Source organism: Triturus cristatus, chromosome 2_1 (assembly GCF_964204655.1).
Source record: "Triturus cristatus chromosome 2_1, aTriCri1.1, whole genome shotgun sequence".
Taxonomy (NCBI): Eukaryota; Metazoa; Chordata; class Amphibia; order Caudata; family Salamandridae; genus Triturus; species Triturus cristatus.
The window spans coordinates 1178323653-1178342769 of NC_140581.1; positions in this window are offsets into that span (position 1 = coordinate 1178323653).

Genomic DNA, 19117 nt, shown 5'->3' on the forward strand with positions numbered 1-19117 from the left:
GCTACCATAACTGGAAACATCCTTGTTCCTTATGCTATGTCTCTTCTCCACATTTTCTTTTGGGCATCCCATTTTGCTTCTGAATATCTACTCACAGTATTCTTTTATCTAGTCTGATACCTATCTCTTTCTCTCTTGTATGCTTCATGTTCCCATTCTTCAAGAGCTTCGTACTGCATAGGTCTAGGATTCGGTCTCAAATACTTCATTTGTCTCCTTAAATTCTCTAGAGTTCTAGGATTAAAAGTCCCATTCTCTGGAAATGCTAAATTACCATCTAGCTCAGTATATTTCATCCAATTTTCCAACCATGTACATGTATGATACCCCTTTCTTATGGCATGAAGCAAGGGTTCCTTCAGGAGCCACAGGACTTCCTTCTCTAATGGCTATCGGCGCATCTCTACTAAATACATTTTTCAACAATTTTAATAACTTCATGATTCTTTACATTAATACTAAACTATAGAAGTAAATCTTCAATAGTTCCTCTTCCGTATTATGATTTTCCGCTACCAATCAAAACTAATCACACTGTCCAATCCCAGCGCGACTCACAGCTACCTACCTATACCAGCTTAGCACTTTCTGTGGCGATTTCTCATCAACTGACCAATACTAGTGCGGTACTCTGTGAAGTCAGTTTAACTTCTGCGACTGACCCTCCCTTTACAAATCAGCATCAGCGTCTTTAAGAAGTCTTTAACAAAACAAACTACATAGAACAGCTTATCTGCTCGACTAAAGGAAATAAATCGATAGAATCATATTCTCTGAGAATGAAAATTTGCCTAACAATGTAAACATAAGTTTCAATTCTATTAAGGATACGGAGGCGAGGATTATGCTATTTCTTCCTTCGCTTTATTAACAGTAAGTTTTCACAAAAACTCAGAAGAAAACACATTCCCATGAACATTAGGGAGAACATAACAATCCATAGTCCTTTCACAGTGTCCATGATGCAGGAGGTCACATAGTCCCTCTCCATTGGCTAGACCTCCTCTTTCTTCGCATGAGTCACGCCAAAGGATGCACCTCACTGGTCCTGTTTCAAACCGTTGTTCCTTGAAAAGAGAGACAGAGTGAGAGACCAGAGGAACTCACGTTGAACAGTGAACGCTGAAAATCATTCGATCACCAGAGCAAAGAACTAGAGCATAACACTTCAAAACTCCATTTCCAGTACATTTGAACTTCACAAATGACTTACTTACCGCTGTACAGGGAGGGATTGCATCAGAATGTACTCCAGGCGGGATAATCCTCACCTCCATGTCCTTAACAGAATTGAAACTTACCTTTACATTGTGCGGCACATTTTTATTCTATGTCGGGTCCGAAGGCTTCGGATTATGCTAGTTTAAGGCTTACTTACCACCAATTGAGAGACCTCTATCATTAGCTTGAAGTAGCACCTCTTGAAGGTTGAGTCCAAAGCCCATCTGCTGCCCGCATTAGATATTCCAGACACGACCCCAAGCAGAAAGCCTTAGAAGCCATGGCTCCCCTGGCCGAATGGGCCCCAAATGTCTTGGTGTCAATGCCCGCCTCTTGCATGACCCACCACATCCACCTAGCTATGGTGGGGGATGACACTGTATTATGGGGCTTTTTCAGTGTGATAAGCAGTTGACGCTCTCCCGAGGGCGAAGTTCTTAAGTCAAATCCTCATAGGCTTTCAGACAGCGTACAACGCATAGTTTAGCAGAGTCTGGGAATGCTGGGTATGAGACTGTGTGTGTGAGAGACTTGTTGTGTCGGCCTACCGTGAAAGCCACCCTGTCTGGGGAGAAAACCTTCGGGGCCCGCACATCAGAAACCCTCCTACAGGAGACCAAGTAAAGCAGCATCACCAGTTTGGCCAGGAGCGCCTTTAAAGAGAAATATTTATTGGGCTGCCAGGACAAAAACAGGTTGAGGACTAAATTGACATCCCACAAAGCTGAATAGCGTAGTTCCAGGGAAATGAGAGATGAATCCCATGCAACAGCCTGTAAACAAAGAGGTGCTCCCCCACTGGGGTCTCCTCTTTTGAGGTGTGCCCTGCCAATATCGCCGACCTGGAGCAAAAAGACGGGGGTGGCCCTAATAACCCTGCTTCTCAAGGGCTAGTTATGTACTGGAAAACGGAAAACAATTGAGAAGCAGGAAAAGATACAGTTATTATTAATTCCAATGATTACATCAATTAATCATAGAGGCAGCTCAAACATTTCAAGCTCTTTCTTTTATTGGATCTCTCCAATATTCATATTTTATCTAGAATGAAATAGAGTAACTGCAAATTGTAGTACATAAAACATACAGTTTCACTATATAAATAAATTCAACAAAGTGCTACAAAACATTACAAAATTCAAAACAACGCCAAATCTGGTCCCTATAAAGAAGACTCCTATCTTCCACACATCTACTTGTGGGAGGCTGTGCAAAAAATTCCTGCACAATCACTCTAAGCGATAGTCTCTGGGGTCCGAATGTATTTGCAGAGAATAAATCTTAGAGCTTAATGAGACACACAGGGATATATTCACAAGAACGTGTGATAACTACGGCAAGAGTAGCGTAACACAACTTTCAATATCGTGGCCCATCACGGGAAAATAACCCTGTGACAACGTGGGATCCACAACAAGGCGGTACCATGCGATAGTCAGCAGATAACGCGCAAACTGTCTGCGTGAAAATCAACGCCACGCCGCATAAATGCGATACGCGAACGCCAAAAAACATGCGATGAGGCCAACCGCGGTACAAAAAGTAGCGAAAACCTGCCACAGGCCTGCAAATCCCATGCATCTGGTGGATCAATGCACTATAAAAACCACAGAAAAAATACACCAAAACAATCCAAAATGCGTAGCAACATGGATGCACACTGGCACAGCGCAGGGGCCAACTCGAACCCCTCAACCCCCACAGACCACCAGCAAGGAACAACGGGGTCGAGGAAGGCCAAAGAGAAGAGGGAGAGGAAGATGGGGTGCAGACCACAGGAAAACAAGACCAGTGTCACGGAGGCGACAGAACACTACCAGCAACTGACCGACTAGCAGACCACCTGGAATGCAGTCGGAGTGCCACAATCCAGGAGGTCAATAGGCGCCGGCATGACGCAACTACCTAAACCAGGCGCAAACCCACTGCCAACAGGAAGGCAGCAACGGCGACAGGACGTGGCAGTCCAGCGCCACCGGAGGAGCTGAAGGAAACCCAGGCCACAGTCATCAGTGTGGAGATGCTGCAAGGAGTAGGGAGTACGGACACAGCTCGAGAGGACCTGACACAACCTCAACAGGGACTGGGGGGAAGGGGGAGTGGGCACAATGGCATACATGGACAACGAGGTGTACCACACTGCACACCCACAATCACCCAGGTCCATGGCCCAGATCCCCTTGGCACACTGCAGCACACACACATAGCACAAACAGCACACCCACATTGACGACAACGAGGAACAATGCGCATAGCCCACACTGCAGAACAGAGGACACAACTGGCTATGCACATGCACAGAAACATGCCTACTACAGCTGACGAGAATCCTGCACCCCCCAAATAGTCACAATGTACATTGCCATACAGTCTGCATGCAAACCTGCCCAATGCGCCAACATACATGTCAACAAAAAGTTAATACGCACCTCCCCTTCAAATTGCAGAGGGGCACACAAAACATTCAGCAGAGCACAGAATACAACACATCAGTGATGCCCGAGAGGACCACCACACCGTCGACCCCAACACCTTACAACAGCACATGGATATCCCATGCAACCCCCGACCAGGACCCGGACAGCCAAGCTACTCAGAGGAGAACACCGAGCCTGAAACAGACCACACAGCAGGAAGCACCCGCAAGCACAGCTGGCTAACGACACTTCACCCACCCACACATCGCACCCCAATGCCATGGGTCTGCATGCAAAAAGGAGGTGGCCCAACAGGTGTGGGTGGGGGCCAAAACCATGGCCTGCGAACCAGGACACATACATAGGTGTGTCTATAACCCTTCAGGAGCCAACAACACCCCACTAAGGAGACCCACACTGCCATAGAAACACATGCAGATGCACATTCACAGTACAGAACCATGGGCAGGGGCGCTCAAATAGCAGTCACACACTCATGTTGGCGCTGCGTACGACGGCCCTGGATACGACAAAGCTACATGTCTTAGCTACAACCTGCTGCCTGCGGTGACACGTCTGCATCCAATGTACACAGCACAATGTAATGTCGTAGGGCCCAGGGCCCTCATGCAAAAAGCAAGACCACAGGGAAACATGCGGATATCATGTTGATCTGGCTACGGGCACATGCGCCCGGCCCCTTTCTTGGCAGGGCCACATATACAGTGACGCCTGTGCTGGATGTGTGTGGGGTGAGTGTAAGCCAGCCCGCACGGAATGCTTGGTGCTGGCAACAACTTGAACATTGAACATTGGACACCAGTGCAACGGAAACAGAAAACACATGCATAACAGAGTCAACTGCCCAGCAACATGGAGGAAGCCAGAGTAAGGACAGAGGTCACCCAAAATTCAGTCAGGAGGTTCCGTGAGTTGCAGTGCACTGAGGTAGGGGCATTAGAGATGAGCGCGCTCATGTGAAGGAAATGCTAGGCTTGTGCCCCTTCGTGTTAGTCCTGATGTAGATGCAGTGGGGTGTGTTACACCTGCATCAACTTCCTCATCAACGTCCCAAGTCTCCCAAACTGTCTGAGGTGACATTTGCATGCGCAGTCCACAGCGCAATACCCAGTAATACTTCCGGGTGTGTAGCTTGACTACCACCTCCAGTCTGCATTCCTGCCTTGGGGATGTTGTCTCCTGCCTTCCCATAGTCTGTGCCATCTCCCGTACGCACACTTGACACATCTTCCCCATCATAGTCCCAGGTCTTCCCCACTGCATGAGGTGACATTGCTGCGCAACATCTCCACAGCTCAAAACTCAATCAGTAACGGACAATGGCTTGCAGTGCACTGAGTTACTGGCACCTAGAGTGCTGAGCAGGGTATCAGGCCGATGATGGCGTCCACAACAGGTCTGAGCAACTTCCGTAAGTCTGTCAGAACCACTGTGTCGACTGTGGCAGATGGCTGTTGGAGGTGGTCCTGCGGTGATGCCACGTCCGGGCCGATCAGGACTTGAATTGGTGTGTGAGCCCTGCTGGGACGCTCTTGGACCCGGAGGCTGCGTACAGCACAGTGCCACAGAGAAATGACGATGATGACCCCAAGGCCAACGCTTCAGGGGCCATCCAATTTCTCAGAAGAAGGGGTCCCGGCCCTGACTAGTACAGAGTTAGTGGCCCCAGATGAACAGCGGGCAGCACAGGCACCCAGCCACGGGACGGTGACTTGCGGTGCAGTCAGATGGGCCATGCGACCTGAGCGGGTCACCATCAATGTCCGAGGTGTATGTTGCGGAGGGTTTCGGGTGACAGTGGAAGGTGTCCTCCAGGGCATGACGCCGAAAGGTTTGATTTTATCCGGAAGCAGCAAATGGAGGAGTGGAATGCGACAGCCTCGTTGCCACCACCAATTCCGTATCAGCTACATGAGGATGAAAACTATCCCCTGGTCCATAGACTCAGACGCCACCAAAGTGTGACCAGAGATTGTCCATTATTGTCGGGGAACAGATTTAGTGGCACTGGGGCTGAGAGGGGATGCTGTCTGCGATGATGCCGGTATGCTGATATGAACTCAGCCATTGCAAAATGAAGAGTCTGTGACCTACTGGACCGCAGTGTAGGCCGGAGGCAGCGGTCGTCACGGGCCATTCACCAAGTGTTGCCAGCATAGGTTGGATGGCCCCACCGGCCTGCGTAGTTCAGGTTCAGTGGCACCACGCGTGACTGTGACCCGCCTTTCGTTTGGATTGAGCTGCATCTTCCTCTCACTTTTCTCCATGCGACCACTGGTGTGGACTCTGCCATTCATCATTTGCGCCAAGATGCTGGATGTGGGACCAACTGGTCCACAGGGTAGCCCTGGTCCCTCATCCATGTGTCGCAGGCTGGCGTTGAACAGGGTTAGTGGCACCACGTGTCGCAGGCTGGCGTTGAACAGGGTTAGTGGCACCACGTGTCGCAGGCTGGCGTTAAACAGGGTTAGTGGCACCACGTGTCGCAAATAGCCCATATGGAACTATGCCTCAGTGACGGGGTGGGTTTGGTGCTGTGGCCGCTGGCCCGGAATTGGGGTCACTGCCATCCATGAATCTGGACACATTTTCGCACATGTGACCAACTGGGCCGAAGAGTAGTCTGAAGGCAGCAGTAGAGTACGTCAATGTGAAAGGAATGAAGTGGGCCTCTGTTGTGGAGGCTGTGATGGACTGAGGAGGCTGCCAAGGTCATGGCCCTCGGGCTTGGCGCTGGCACGTGGTGGGCCCTCCTTGACACAGGCCGGTGTCGGCAGGTGATCAGTGTGGCCTGGGTGCGCAGGGGCAGGCCTGTCGGGTTCGTGGTCCAGCGTGGCGGGGTCTGGCAGGCGCACAGCATCGCAGGCAACTCCGCTCATGAGGACGGCGTCGGCCTCATGGCGGGGTAAGAGGAGCCGCCCTGGCAGAGATGTTGTACTGTCCGGAAGAGGGCCACGCCCAGGGCTATGTGCGTTTTATTCACACCCGTACGTTGGCATGGCCTACGCCGGGCCATCCCACTCCGGTCATGCTTGGGGGGTGCGTAACAGGCAACATTTCCACAAGGTCCCCCACTGGCTGGGGTGAAATGGTTGCGTCCACTGTCCACTAGACTCCATACACCAGAGGTGTGCGTCTCCAAGGATATGGTTGTGTTCTGCATACTGCGGTCTGTCCAGCACATCTCTGCCACTCTTGGCATTGTGTACTATCCCAATCATGGTTCTACTGCATCCTTCACACATGCCTGGTTGCCACCTCTCCCCACATTTGGCTATTGTGTGGCTGAGGTGCCATGCCGTTGATGGCTCATGTTCAGGGCTTGACCATTGTAAGTTGTTCTGTCATGTCTGGTGGGTGGGCATGTTGTTGTGCATGTTGAAGAACCAGAACCGTTTGGACCTGGCGGCGCAGGGTACGCCTTAATCTCCTGGGTTCTCCTGCTTAGCTACAGAGAGACACGGGGACACTCTGTTGGCGTAAAAGATCAGATTTATTAGCTGCAGCTAGTACAGTTGTCCCAGAAGTACACGAGGTAGGTTCTCAGGAGACTGCCACTTCACTCTGTGGCGCAATAACTTTTATACCATATAGGTAACATATACATTAACCAAGTATACACCCAGCACATACAAGAAAGAGCCAATAAGGAAAGTTGGAAAACAGGACAGAACCAATAGGAGAGATTTGAAAACAAAAGTGTCAGATGACTCGAAGAAACCTCTCCTCCAACTGTGTTTGTCACCCCTCCCTCAAACTAATTCATTAACGGATTCGTAACAAACTTGCAGGTGGCGAGATACGTTTGTGTGTGTTGGAGGACAGTTGTGAAACGAGAGAATGCTAGCAGAGGACAGTGAAGGCCAGACGATAAGATAAAGTCAGAGAAGAATAGTGTGAACCAACAGATAGTTGAGACAGGGATTAGGAAAACCAGACAGGGATTAGTGTACTCGGCTAGTCCTAACACCAGCTTTGCAAATAGAGGCAGAAGGGCCATTTCAACATGAAGCTGCAGAAAAAAGCAGAATAGACTTTGTTCGCCGTGCTGCCTGAGTGATGGCAACACAAAATGGCGGCGGAGCACAAAATGGCGGGTCGATTCGATCGCGATCGGAAATCGAAGTTCCTCAGACCCTCCTTTTGCCAGAACTCAGGCAAGATAGACTCATGTTAATCTGAGTCAATGTCGATAGCCATGAGGTCATCGAGCTGTTGCTGTAACATCATTCTTATGTTTTCTGTTCTTGGTGATTTGGGTTTAGGGATGCACATAGGTCGCAGATGACGGGGCCACAGTGCATACAAAGGCAACAGGAGAAATGTCAATGCTTTCCAACCCCATTTGGACAGTAGTCCCCAAAACCAATCCGAAAAGGACCAGTCTCCTTCGTCCTGATGAATCGACTCAGAGATTATATGTAACTTGGAGATAGCTTGGTATACTGTCGGAGCGTCATTAGGTATGAAAATACAGTAACTTGACCCGATCAATTTGCACACTCCACCACGATCTGCAAGAACAAAGTCTAAGGCAACTCGATTTTGTAAGGTCATGAGACGGTCCGCCTGTAGTTCTGCCGTGATATTACTTAAGGCTCCTACAGTGATGTCTATTCTGGTCTCTACGACACGGACCAGTTGCCTTATATTTCTGCTGTTGGCCATTGGACCCCAAAAAGGAAGAAATCCTTTGAGGAAATCTCCTCCCTCTTGTCCTGCTGTATCTTTCGAATCAATAATCCCTCTGCCATATCTGTTTCGATGATGATTTGCGGACGCGGTGTAGGTAGGGGGAAGAACGAAAGCTATATAACAAGTACCGGAGAAACCCGTTGGCAACCATGTATAAGCCCTATTATAACAAATGAAATATGTGCCTTGAGACGGCACTAGAGGAGGCGAGTTTTGAGAGGAGTAGACATATGTGTGGGAACAGCTATTTCTTTGTATAGTGTCAGCAAACTGACCATTTATCTGTAAACAGAAATTACCCTGATGTGGTATAGTCCAAATCAGTGAAGACTTTCCTTTTTTAACTTTATCACTAAGGCTAGTGACATATTGGGTGACGTTCCAGTTAGTATACGCTTTCCTTTCATCAATGGAAATTTTACTATTTTCCATGATTTTAGCCATTGCTACCATTCCCTTAATTAATGAGCCATGACTAAAATCCGGATCACTAGCACGTGAACTAACGGATCGTCTGAATTTGCTTTGATAGGCATTGGAGAAGATGACAAAATAAGCCCAAGCAGAACCTTCATAGGAGAACGGAAGAACTAAATATGGCATTTCTTTCTCTGTGGTATGTGGCATAAGTCCACACACCCAACAGTCAGTCGTATTGACCACTAACTGTTGTTGATGTAACAACTGGACAAAAGAATTGTTGTAATATTCGGTTCTTCTAATGAGTTCATGTTGAGGAAGGGTATGAAAGAGATATGGAGAGACAGTAGAAGAAGACGAAGAGGAAGAAGGAGAGACAACTTTTTTGCTGCAGAGCATAAATAATCCAACCTATAAAGGCCAAAGCAATACACAATAGTATAATAATACATAAGGTTTTATTAAAACGACTGTACATTGATTTACAGGATTCTTTCTTCATTTCATCCTTTCTCTCTCTTTTGCCTAGTGTAGTTTCCATCTTTCTAATGGATGCTCACGGCAATCTTCTTCGATCACTCAATTATGATTATCTGCCGTCCTATGACACTGCAAGTCCTGCAGGCCTATTGCCACTACTCAGGTCACAATCAAGACTCCTACCGTGACCCTGCAACCGGGACAGAATACTACACAAGGGAGAAAAAAATCTTAAGTGTTCTTTGGTCTAGGTCTCAAGTTATAATGTTCTTTATTTCGTACAGTCTGGTCGTGGAACAATGTATCTAAGCGACGATGTGGTGTTATCGCTTCCTGTAGAATGTCGTCGTCCTCTTTCTCAGACAGTGTCCCATTCAGGCGTGCATCACTAAAAGGTACGAATCGTGGAACCTTCTCACTCTCAGAGTCACCAATGCCCCTGCGCACCCATTGATCGTAGGGTAAAGGCAAAGGCACTTTCTTACAATGCACGACGTGAATCCAATTTTTCTTTCCTTCAACTTTAACTGCTGTTCTCGTGGTCAAAAGCACCAAACGAGGCTCCCTCCATCTGGGCTCCAAATTTCTCGTCCTTTGGAAATTCTTGGTGCAGACCCAGTCACCTGGTCGGATGGAATGACCTGGGTCTGTGGAAGCCTCTGGTAAAGCACTCTGAACCTGTTGATGGAGAACACGCAATTTAGTCGTAAGATCATGTAAGCAGTCAATCAACATTGGATATGGCAAGTCTGAGTATTTCTTAGGACGAGGGACTCCCCATACATTAGCCGGGTGTCCAAAAACCACTTTGTAAGGGCTAAGTCCCAAACGAGAGTGTACTGCAGTTCTGGTGGACAGACGAGCTAATGGCAAAGCATCGGGCCAATTGAGTCCTGTACTAGCCTGAACTTTTGCTAATTTCAGCTTTAAGGTTCCATTGTAGCATTCTACTAAACCCGCTGACTGTGGATGATTTGCCGCATGGGACTTTTGCTTGATACCAAGACCTGCACAAACTTTTTGCATGACTTGGCCCACAAATTCGCTCCCATTGTCACTCCAGACAATGCGCGGCAAACCAAACCTGGGGAAAAATTATTTTAATAGAATTTTGGCTGTGGATAAGGCTGTGTTGTCTTTTAGAGGGTATGCCTCTATCCATCTTGAAAAGGCGCATACTACCACCAGAACATATTTGAGGTTGTTGTATCGCTCCATATGAATATAATCGATCTGCAACACCTCAAATGGGTATGTCGGAGGAGCAAAGTGACCTGCTGGAGTTGGGGTTCCCTTTCCCGGATTGTACATCAAACAAACAATACAATGTTTCATTATATTGTCTGCGCATTTCGGGATCTCTTCATTTTGCCACACTGGAGCTAGAAGCTTGCATATACCTTTTGCACTTAAGTGGGCTGGACCATGTGCCATAGTAACCACTGGGAGCACATAGGCATTTGGTAACAGCCAACGTTGGTGTTCAGATAATTCCACCCAACAACCCATCTCATCCAACATTCCTGTACTTTCTCTCCACGTGCTCAACTCTTTCTCTGTAGCCTCTTTCTGAATCGCTCTTACACTTTCTACTGTATCCTCATACATTCCTCTCTCTCTAACCCAATTTGCAGGACCCGCCACATACATTCGACTTGCAACATCTCTCGCTGTCTTTTTCGCTACTTCATCTGCAAATGCATTTCCTCGACCAACATCATCTGTAATCTTTTTGTGCGCACTACAGTTCACAATTGCTATTTGGGTGGGTAAGGCAAGTGATTCAAGGAGATCAGTCATTAACTGACCATGTTGTATTTTAGTGCCATGGGAAGTAAAGAAACCCCTTTCTTTCCAAAGACGCCCAAAATTAAACGCTACACCAAAGGCATATTGGCTGTCGGTGTACACGTTTACTCTTTTTCCTTTTGACAATACACATGCTCTCGTTAAAGCTATCAATTCTGCTGCTTGAGCTGAATTATGTCTAATACGTGCTGTTTCCACGACTGTATGCAAAGTAGTGACAGCATAGGCTGAAACTGTATCTCCATTAGGCATTTTAAAACAAGAACCATCTACCCATAGAGTTCCATCTGGATTCTCTAACGGTGTGTCTTTCAAATCAATTCTTCCTTTTGTCTCTTCCTCAGTACGAAAGAAACAATCATGTTGCTCCTCAACACTTTTCTCATCTGGAAGAGGCAACAGAGTAGCTGGATTTAGGGTATTACATCGTTTGATGTGTACGTGACTAGCCAAAAGCGTCAGCTCGTATCCAGTTAGACGAGCACCAGTAAGATGCTGCGTTTTTGTTCTGTTTAGTAAGGTATCCACTGCATGTGGTACCATGACAATGAGAGTGTTATCCAACACTATTCCAGCAGACTGTCGAATAGAAATTGCTGCTGCTGCTGTCGCTTTGAGGCAACTGGGCAATGCTTTAGCTACTGGGTCTAACGTAGCCGAAAAATATGCACATGGTCGCTGTTTGTCTCCAAATCGCTGCGTTAAAACTGACAATGCACAACCTTCTCTCTCATGAACATAGAGCGTAAAAGGCTTACTGTAATTAGGGGTACCCAATACAGGAGCAGAACACAGAGCAGTACGTAAGTCGGTAAAACTCTGCTGATATTCGTCAGTCCATGGAAGGGGCTGAGGCGTCTCTTTCAAAGTGAGTGTCAGCAAAGGCTTGGGCAACAGAGAGAAGTCAGGGATCCACTACCTACAATAAGAAGTAATACCCAGAAAGGCACGTACCTCCCTTTGTGTGAATGGCACAGACATTTGCGTAATTGCCTTAATTCGTTCCGGGGTTAATCGTCGTCCCTCCTTTGATAGGAGATGACCCAAGTAAGTAACTTCTCTACAAACGTATTGTAGTTTGGAGGGTGAAACCTTATGATTCAGATCAAATAGATGGCGTAGCAATGCAACAGTGACATTTTTGCAAATATCTTCTGAGTCAGCAGCGATTAACAAGTCATCCATGTATTGGATAAGAGCAGCACCAGACCGCAAATGAAAAGCATCAAGATGACATTTTAAAGCTTGGCTGTAAATGGAGGGACTTTCACAATAACCTTGAGGTGCGCGCTTAAACCGGAAGCTTCGGCCTCCAAGAGAGAAGCCAAAAATGTCCCTACTCTCCTCTGCAATGGGAATACTAAAGAAGGCATTCTTTAGATCAATGACAGAAAACCATGTCGCTGTGGAAGGTATCATTGTCAACAAAGCAGTGATATCTGATACTACGGGAAACTGTGATACAACAATTTTGTTTACCTCCCGGAGATCAATCACGAAACGATATACAGGTGGCTGAGAAGGATCAGTGCGTTTAAGAACAGGAAGAATAGGACTATTGCATGTGTTACCTCTTGTTTCCTCAACCACACCCTTCTGAATCAAGTCATGAATAATTCCCAAAAGCGCCTTTTCACCTTCAGTGGAAATCCTGTACTGCGGAATGCGTGGCAATTCAACATTAGGCTTAAGAGTGACAACATAAGGTGGAATCTCAAGACAACCCACATCGTTCAGACCCGTGGCCCAAAGCGTTGCTGGAAGAGAAAGCAATTCAGGTGGAAACTGATCTTTGGATAAATACATTGGAGAGATCAGTTTTTGTCCTAGGGTAAGATGTACACCAGAAGGAGAACAATATATCGTAGCATGCATTCTTTTCAATAGGTCCAAACCCAACAGATTCTCACCGCAACCATTCGTCAAAAGAAGTGGAGCTTCCAAATCATAAGGGCCAATTGAAATAGGCAAAGGGCAAGAAACTGGGTTACGAACAGGGGTGCCAGAAAATCCTACAGAAACATTTGTTAAGCCAGACAAAGGTGCCCCAAGGAGTCTGGAATGAATGATAGAACTTCTCATCACCCCAGTATCTAGAAGAAATGGCTCTAAAACACCCATTGTAGTGACGTTAACATAAGGTCCATTCTGATCTACTGGAATCGACACAACTCCCTTACTTTGTCCATGGCTGTCCTAGTTAGCATGAAGACTTTCATTTCCGTTTTCAATATAATGGTCTTCGTTGTAATAATGAGTAGACCTAACATTTTGCTGATCAAAGTAATTCACAGAATTGGGAGGAGGAAGAGCATGCTGTTCTTGAGTCAACACAACTCGACCTCTACCTCTATTTGCTGACTGAAGGCCAGCACGACTTCGTGGAGCAGATGATGCTCCATTGCGTTGCAATAGAACCGGACAACTATTCTTAAAATGACCTTCCCCCCTACAATAGGCACATTGATTAGGTCCTAACAAAGATCGCGGAATATATGGCTCAGGTTTTTGATACAACCTCTGAAACTGCGGAGGCTGTTGAAACTGAGGCAGAACATAGCGAGGAGGATAAGCTTGTTGCAAGAGAACCTTCGTTTTTAATTCTTTCGTCTTTTTCTCTTGCTTTTCTTTCTCTTCTTTATCTCTGTTTTCATAATATTGTGCAGTAGCCAATATCTGAGCAGAAGAAGAAACAGCCCATGAACTTTCAGAATCTTTCAATTTGTATGACAACTCGGGAAGCAAATTAAATACGAATTTGTCTACGAATAATCGCTGACCACCCTCTGTAGCCATATCTTGACCACTGTGATCAATAAATGTCTCCTCGAAACGAGTAAAGAAATCGGAGACACTTTCATCTTTCTTTTGTTTGCATGCTGCTAGTTTATCCCAGTTAACTCTCAAGGCAGGCATCATCGTTTTCATTAATGTAATAATCCTACCAGGGAGTTCTGAAATCAAAGCTTCAGGCTTTGCACCACCCACTTGGTCTCTATCTGTGGCAGTTATAACATCCCAAGTAGCACCTAATTCCTGCGCGTGATTCTCCTTACGAATCTTAGCCCATATTGTTTGTGGGACTACATTTCCCATCAACATGTCGATGTCAGCTAAATTCATGATGCAAGCATCAACTATCTGTGATAATTCTTTATAATAACCCGCAGGGTTCTTACGAGGATCTGGTAGAGTCTGCTTAAGGGCCAAAACTTCAGATCGTTTCCATGGAACATGTACCCATATACGCTGAAAATGAGCAGGAATAACCGGATTATTACCTACTGCTGCAACTTCTTCCTTCCATACTGGAGGAACCTCTCTCATGGGATAATTTTTCAGTGTTAGTCTAACCGACGGATCAGAATCAAGGGAAGCCTGAGAGAACAACAAGGATCTATAAGAAATAAGTGTCCTTACAGCTTTCTCAACCTTAGAACCCACAACAAGTCCTTTATCAAAATCAGTCTGAATATCTAACAGATCTTGTGGGATCGGACTCGAATTCACATCTTCCCATTCTTTAATGAGAGTATCGCACATTGCATTAAAAACATATCTTTGCGTAGGCGCATTCCATTGTGAGAAAGTAGGCATAATATCAGGCACACTCTATTGGGGACCCCTCTTGATCCATTTACGTGCGAGAGAGTCCAACCTTTCTCGTTCTTCAAAATCTGGAAACTGACTACGAGATTGTCTTCGAGCAAAAGCCGGAGACACATTTCAAGCTTCAAAGAAAGGAGATAAAATACCTGTGACGGTTTCTGTGAGACGCTTACGCACAGACGTAGAATTAGACATCAGAATAGGGGACAAAGTATTAGGCGAACTAGTGGAAGGAGAACCGATAATTGCAGGAGGAGCAGAAGGCAAAGGAGATCGAAGATCAGAAGATGAGGGCAAAGAAGTTGAAGTTAAAGGCAAAACTGGCAGAGGCGGTAACACTGGAGGAGGCAAATGTGGAAGAGCCGGAACAGGCGGAGGTACTACTGGCAGCTGAACAGGCTGTAACAATTGGGGTGTATTGGCACTTTGTGCATAGGGCGGAGGCAACCTCAATATATGGGACATTAGGGGATCTTCTTCTATATCTTTCTTGTTTTCAGAAGGGGAAACAGGCAACACCGGATAGCATTTATCTATCGCCATGCGATGCTGTCTTTCTGAAATTTCAATCGCATTATCAATTTCATCATCTTTGAATTGTTGAGCAACCTGTATAATCGTCATACCCTGTGCTTTCCTATCTCGTTTTGCTTGCTTAATTTCTTTCTGTTTGGCTTCCTTACGTCAAAGGCGGAAAGAGTCAAACATTGCCGGCCGGGCTTTTTTTTTTAATAGAACTGCTTCCAAATTATCTAGCACATCAGAATCGAAACTACCATTTTCTGGCCATTTTAGGACACCATCTTTCTTCGTGTATCGAGTCCATGCCTCATTAAAGGCAATGGGGCCAATACCATGTTTCGAATAGAGCTCATAGGTGGGAGTTCCAACCGAAGGAATCGGACAAGAGTCCTCAAGTCGGGAATCCCTATTACAACCTAAGCAACAAAATTCTCCAAACTTAGTCAGACCAGGCATCTCGCGATTTTACCTGACTGTTCACAAACTTCAAGGGGGTAAAACTCAGTTTACGCAGCACAAATGCACTTATCCTCGGTTTCGGCTATTGCAATAGTCGAATCTAAGGACCACAAATGCTAAGAAAACAAAGGACACAAAAATTGTGGGCGCGACCCACGAAGATACTTAACTAAGGACGTCTTCTTACAAAACAAGAGGCACGTCTATCGTCTCGCTTTACCATACATCATCAAAGGAAGGGCCAAGGCAGGGCAGCAGTCAGGGCAGCAGTCGTTAGTAACCGCGCTGCAAAAGACCTTCGGACCACTTTCAACATACAGGGGTCGCTTGACGTGGCTCACGAATCCTCCGGAATTTTCTTGCGGGGTCCCTCACGACCTTCAGGCAGAACCGGTACCACTGAAGCCGCCCCCGTGTTGGGCGCCAGTTGAAGAACCAGAACCTTTTGGACCTGGCGGCGCAGGGTACGCCTTAATCTCCTGGGTGCTCCTGCTTAGCTACACAGAGACACGGGGACACTCTGTCGGCGTAAAAGATCAGATTTATTAGCTGCAGCTAGTACAGTTGTCCCAGAAGTACACGAGGTAGGTTCTCAGGAGACTGCCACTTCACTCTGTGGCGCACAAACTTTTACACCATATAGGTAACATATACATCAACCAAGTATACACCCAGCACATACAAGAAAGAGCCAATAAGGAAAGTTGGAAAACAGGACAGAACCAATAGGAGAGATTTGAAAACAAAAGTGTCAGATGACTCGAAGAAACCTCTCCTCCAACTGTGTTTGTCACCCCTCCCTCAAACTAATTCATTAACGGATTCGTAACAAACTTGCAGGTGGCGAGATACGTTTGTGTGTGTTGGAGGACAGTTGTGAAACGAGAGAATGCTAGCAGAGGACAGTGAAGGCCAGACGATAAGATAAAGTCAGAGAAGAATAGTGTGAACCAACAGATAGTTGAGACAGAATTAGGAAAACCAGACAGGGATTAGTGTACTCGGCTAGTTCTAACACCAGCTTTGCAAATAGAGGCAGAAGGGCCATTTCAACATGAAGCTGCAGAAAAAGCAGAATAGACTTTGTTCGCCGTGCTGCCTGAGTGATGGCAACACAAAATGGCGGCGGAGCACAAAATGGCGGGTCAATTCGATCGCGATCGGAAATCGAAGTTCCTCAATGTTGGTTGTGATTTTGTGACGTGTGCATTGCCAGAGTTGTGAGTTGCATGGTTGTGGAGTTGAGGTGAGTGGGGTGTTCATTTTGAACTTGCCAAGGGGCTGTGTATTTCCCTTGTTGCCATCCTGGGGACGCTGGTTGATGATGGACTGTCGGTGTGTGAAGGAATCATGCACACTGGCTGTGTATTTGGATGCTACATTGTTGGAGGTTCCACAGTGTTCTGATGTTGCCTGAACATTGATGTGAGATGTGTGCTTCCTGTTGTGGTGATTGTGTGCTATGTCACCAGGGTGCACTGGTAGGACATATGTGCTGTGGATTGCCCCACCACGTGCGTGCATCCTGCTATGGTGTATGGCCCTTGCTTGGTGTCCAGCGGATCCAGCGCATTGTGTTGTACGTATGGGGACTGGGGTACCAGGGTGATGGTGATGTCCAGGACAGGTGTGGGGGACTTGGATGTGGCTGGCTGTGAGACTCCTCCGAATCTGGCGGGTGTTGTTTGTAGTGTGCCAGGGGCCAACAGGTGCAGCCAAGCCAGCAGCTTTGTGTGGGGTGGGATGTTGGTTGTCCGCTGTGTTGGTGCCGTAGGCCTGTTAGGCGATGATGGTTAGGATGCGTAGGATGGTTGTCCCTTTCAGCCTGTGGTGGACGGTGACATTGTCAGATGTTGGGTCTATACGGCTGGCACGCTTCCTGGGGGTCCGCTGTCTATGTCTGTGCTGCGTCTGTAGTGGTCCGGGGGGTGTTCTGGGTGTGGGTTGGGGTCCTGGGGTGGTGTGGGTCGGTGTTGTGGCCCTCTTGGGTGACCGGACCGCATGATGAGTGGCTCCATGGCGTCTGTTGCACTTCCGATGTGGCCCTGGGCTGGTCTCTCTTTTGTGGTGCTGGCTGCCATCCGACTTTACACCAGGTCAGAACAGGTGTAGATTTCCTGGTGCTAATTGCACCTTATCGCTGGTTTTGTGTTTTTATTGCCGATGTGGCTGGTCATTGAGAATGTTGTGGTGTGATGTTGTCGCGGATTTTGGCACGGGAACGCCCACTCTGCATCTCATTAGAGATAGTTGCGGTGATCCTCTGTAGCGATGTTTTTTACAGCTGCTGTCACGGGTAAACTGGTGCTGTGTGCTGTTAGCACCAGCTTGGGAATGGGGAGGTAAATTTATCGCCACTTTGGCTGCGATAAAGTGCAGATGATTCAGCGATAAATCCTTGTGAATATGCCCCACAGTGTATTTGATACATTCAACTGTCCAGGCCTTCCAGAGACTTCAGAGATGGGCGTGTTGACGCGTTTCGGCCTTTAGATTATAGGCCTCGTCAGGACATATTGAAAGAAGGAGCACAAAAATATATCTCAACTTGAAACATGTCAAGTGAGAATGGTTCCAATCCTCGGCTACAGGGAAGCGGGGAAATATTACAAGGCCCGTCGGCTCCCGAAAAGCCGTTTTCCGGCAGAGGTCGATGCAGGCGGGCGAGAAAGTATATACAAGTACGTGCCCTTTTGATGAAAAGCTCCACTCCTTACCTGACAGTCCGCTACTTCACTGACTGTCGGTGCTTTCAGTGCAAAGGTGTGAATCCAGCGTGGTGGGTGCAGCGTGTCACCTACGCACCGTGAGAGTTCTACACAAGTGAGGGCACAGGATACAGCTGCGGTGTGGGGTGGTTCATGAAAGGCTTCTGTGTGAGGGGGGTACATCCCACAACGCTTAATGGTGTGGTTCTGGGGGTAATGAGAGACGAATGCCACGCAACAGCCTGCAAACAAAGGGGTGCTCCCCCGCTGGGGTCCCCTCTATCGGGGGCGTGCCAATATCACCGACCTGATTGCATTGATGGAAAAATAAGCCAAGCCCTCTGAAGCCAGGTTGGAAAGGAAATTCAAAATCTGTATGATGTCTGTGACCACAGGATCCATGTTCCGTTGCAAACACCAACGAACCCATCTTGCCCAGGCGGAACAATAACGTTTGGCGACACATTCAGCAGGTCACAAAAGGCCCGGGAGCGACCAACCTTGCCTGGAACTCGCCATGCCATCAGCTGCAGGGAGCCCTGAGCAATGAGGTGATGTGGAACCAGATACAGACTCAGCAGAAGGTGTGGAATCAGGGAGAGTCAGATTGGAGAATCCGAAGAAAGTTCCAGAAGAACCAGAAACAAAACTTGCGATCTCTACAGTTGAGTTATCATGACCACCTCCACCACCTGCCGGCAGACTTGTGCTGCCGAACTCGTGATTACTGAGGACAGAGGGAAGGCATAACCGCTC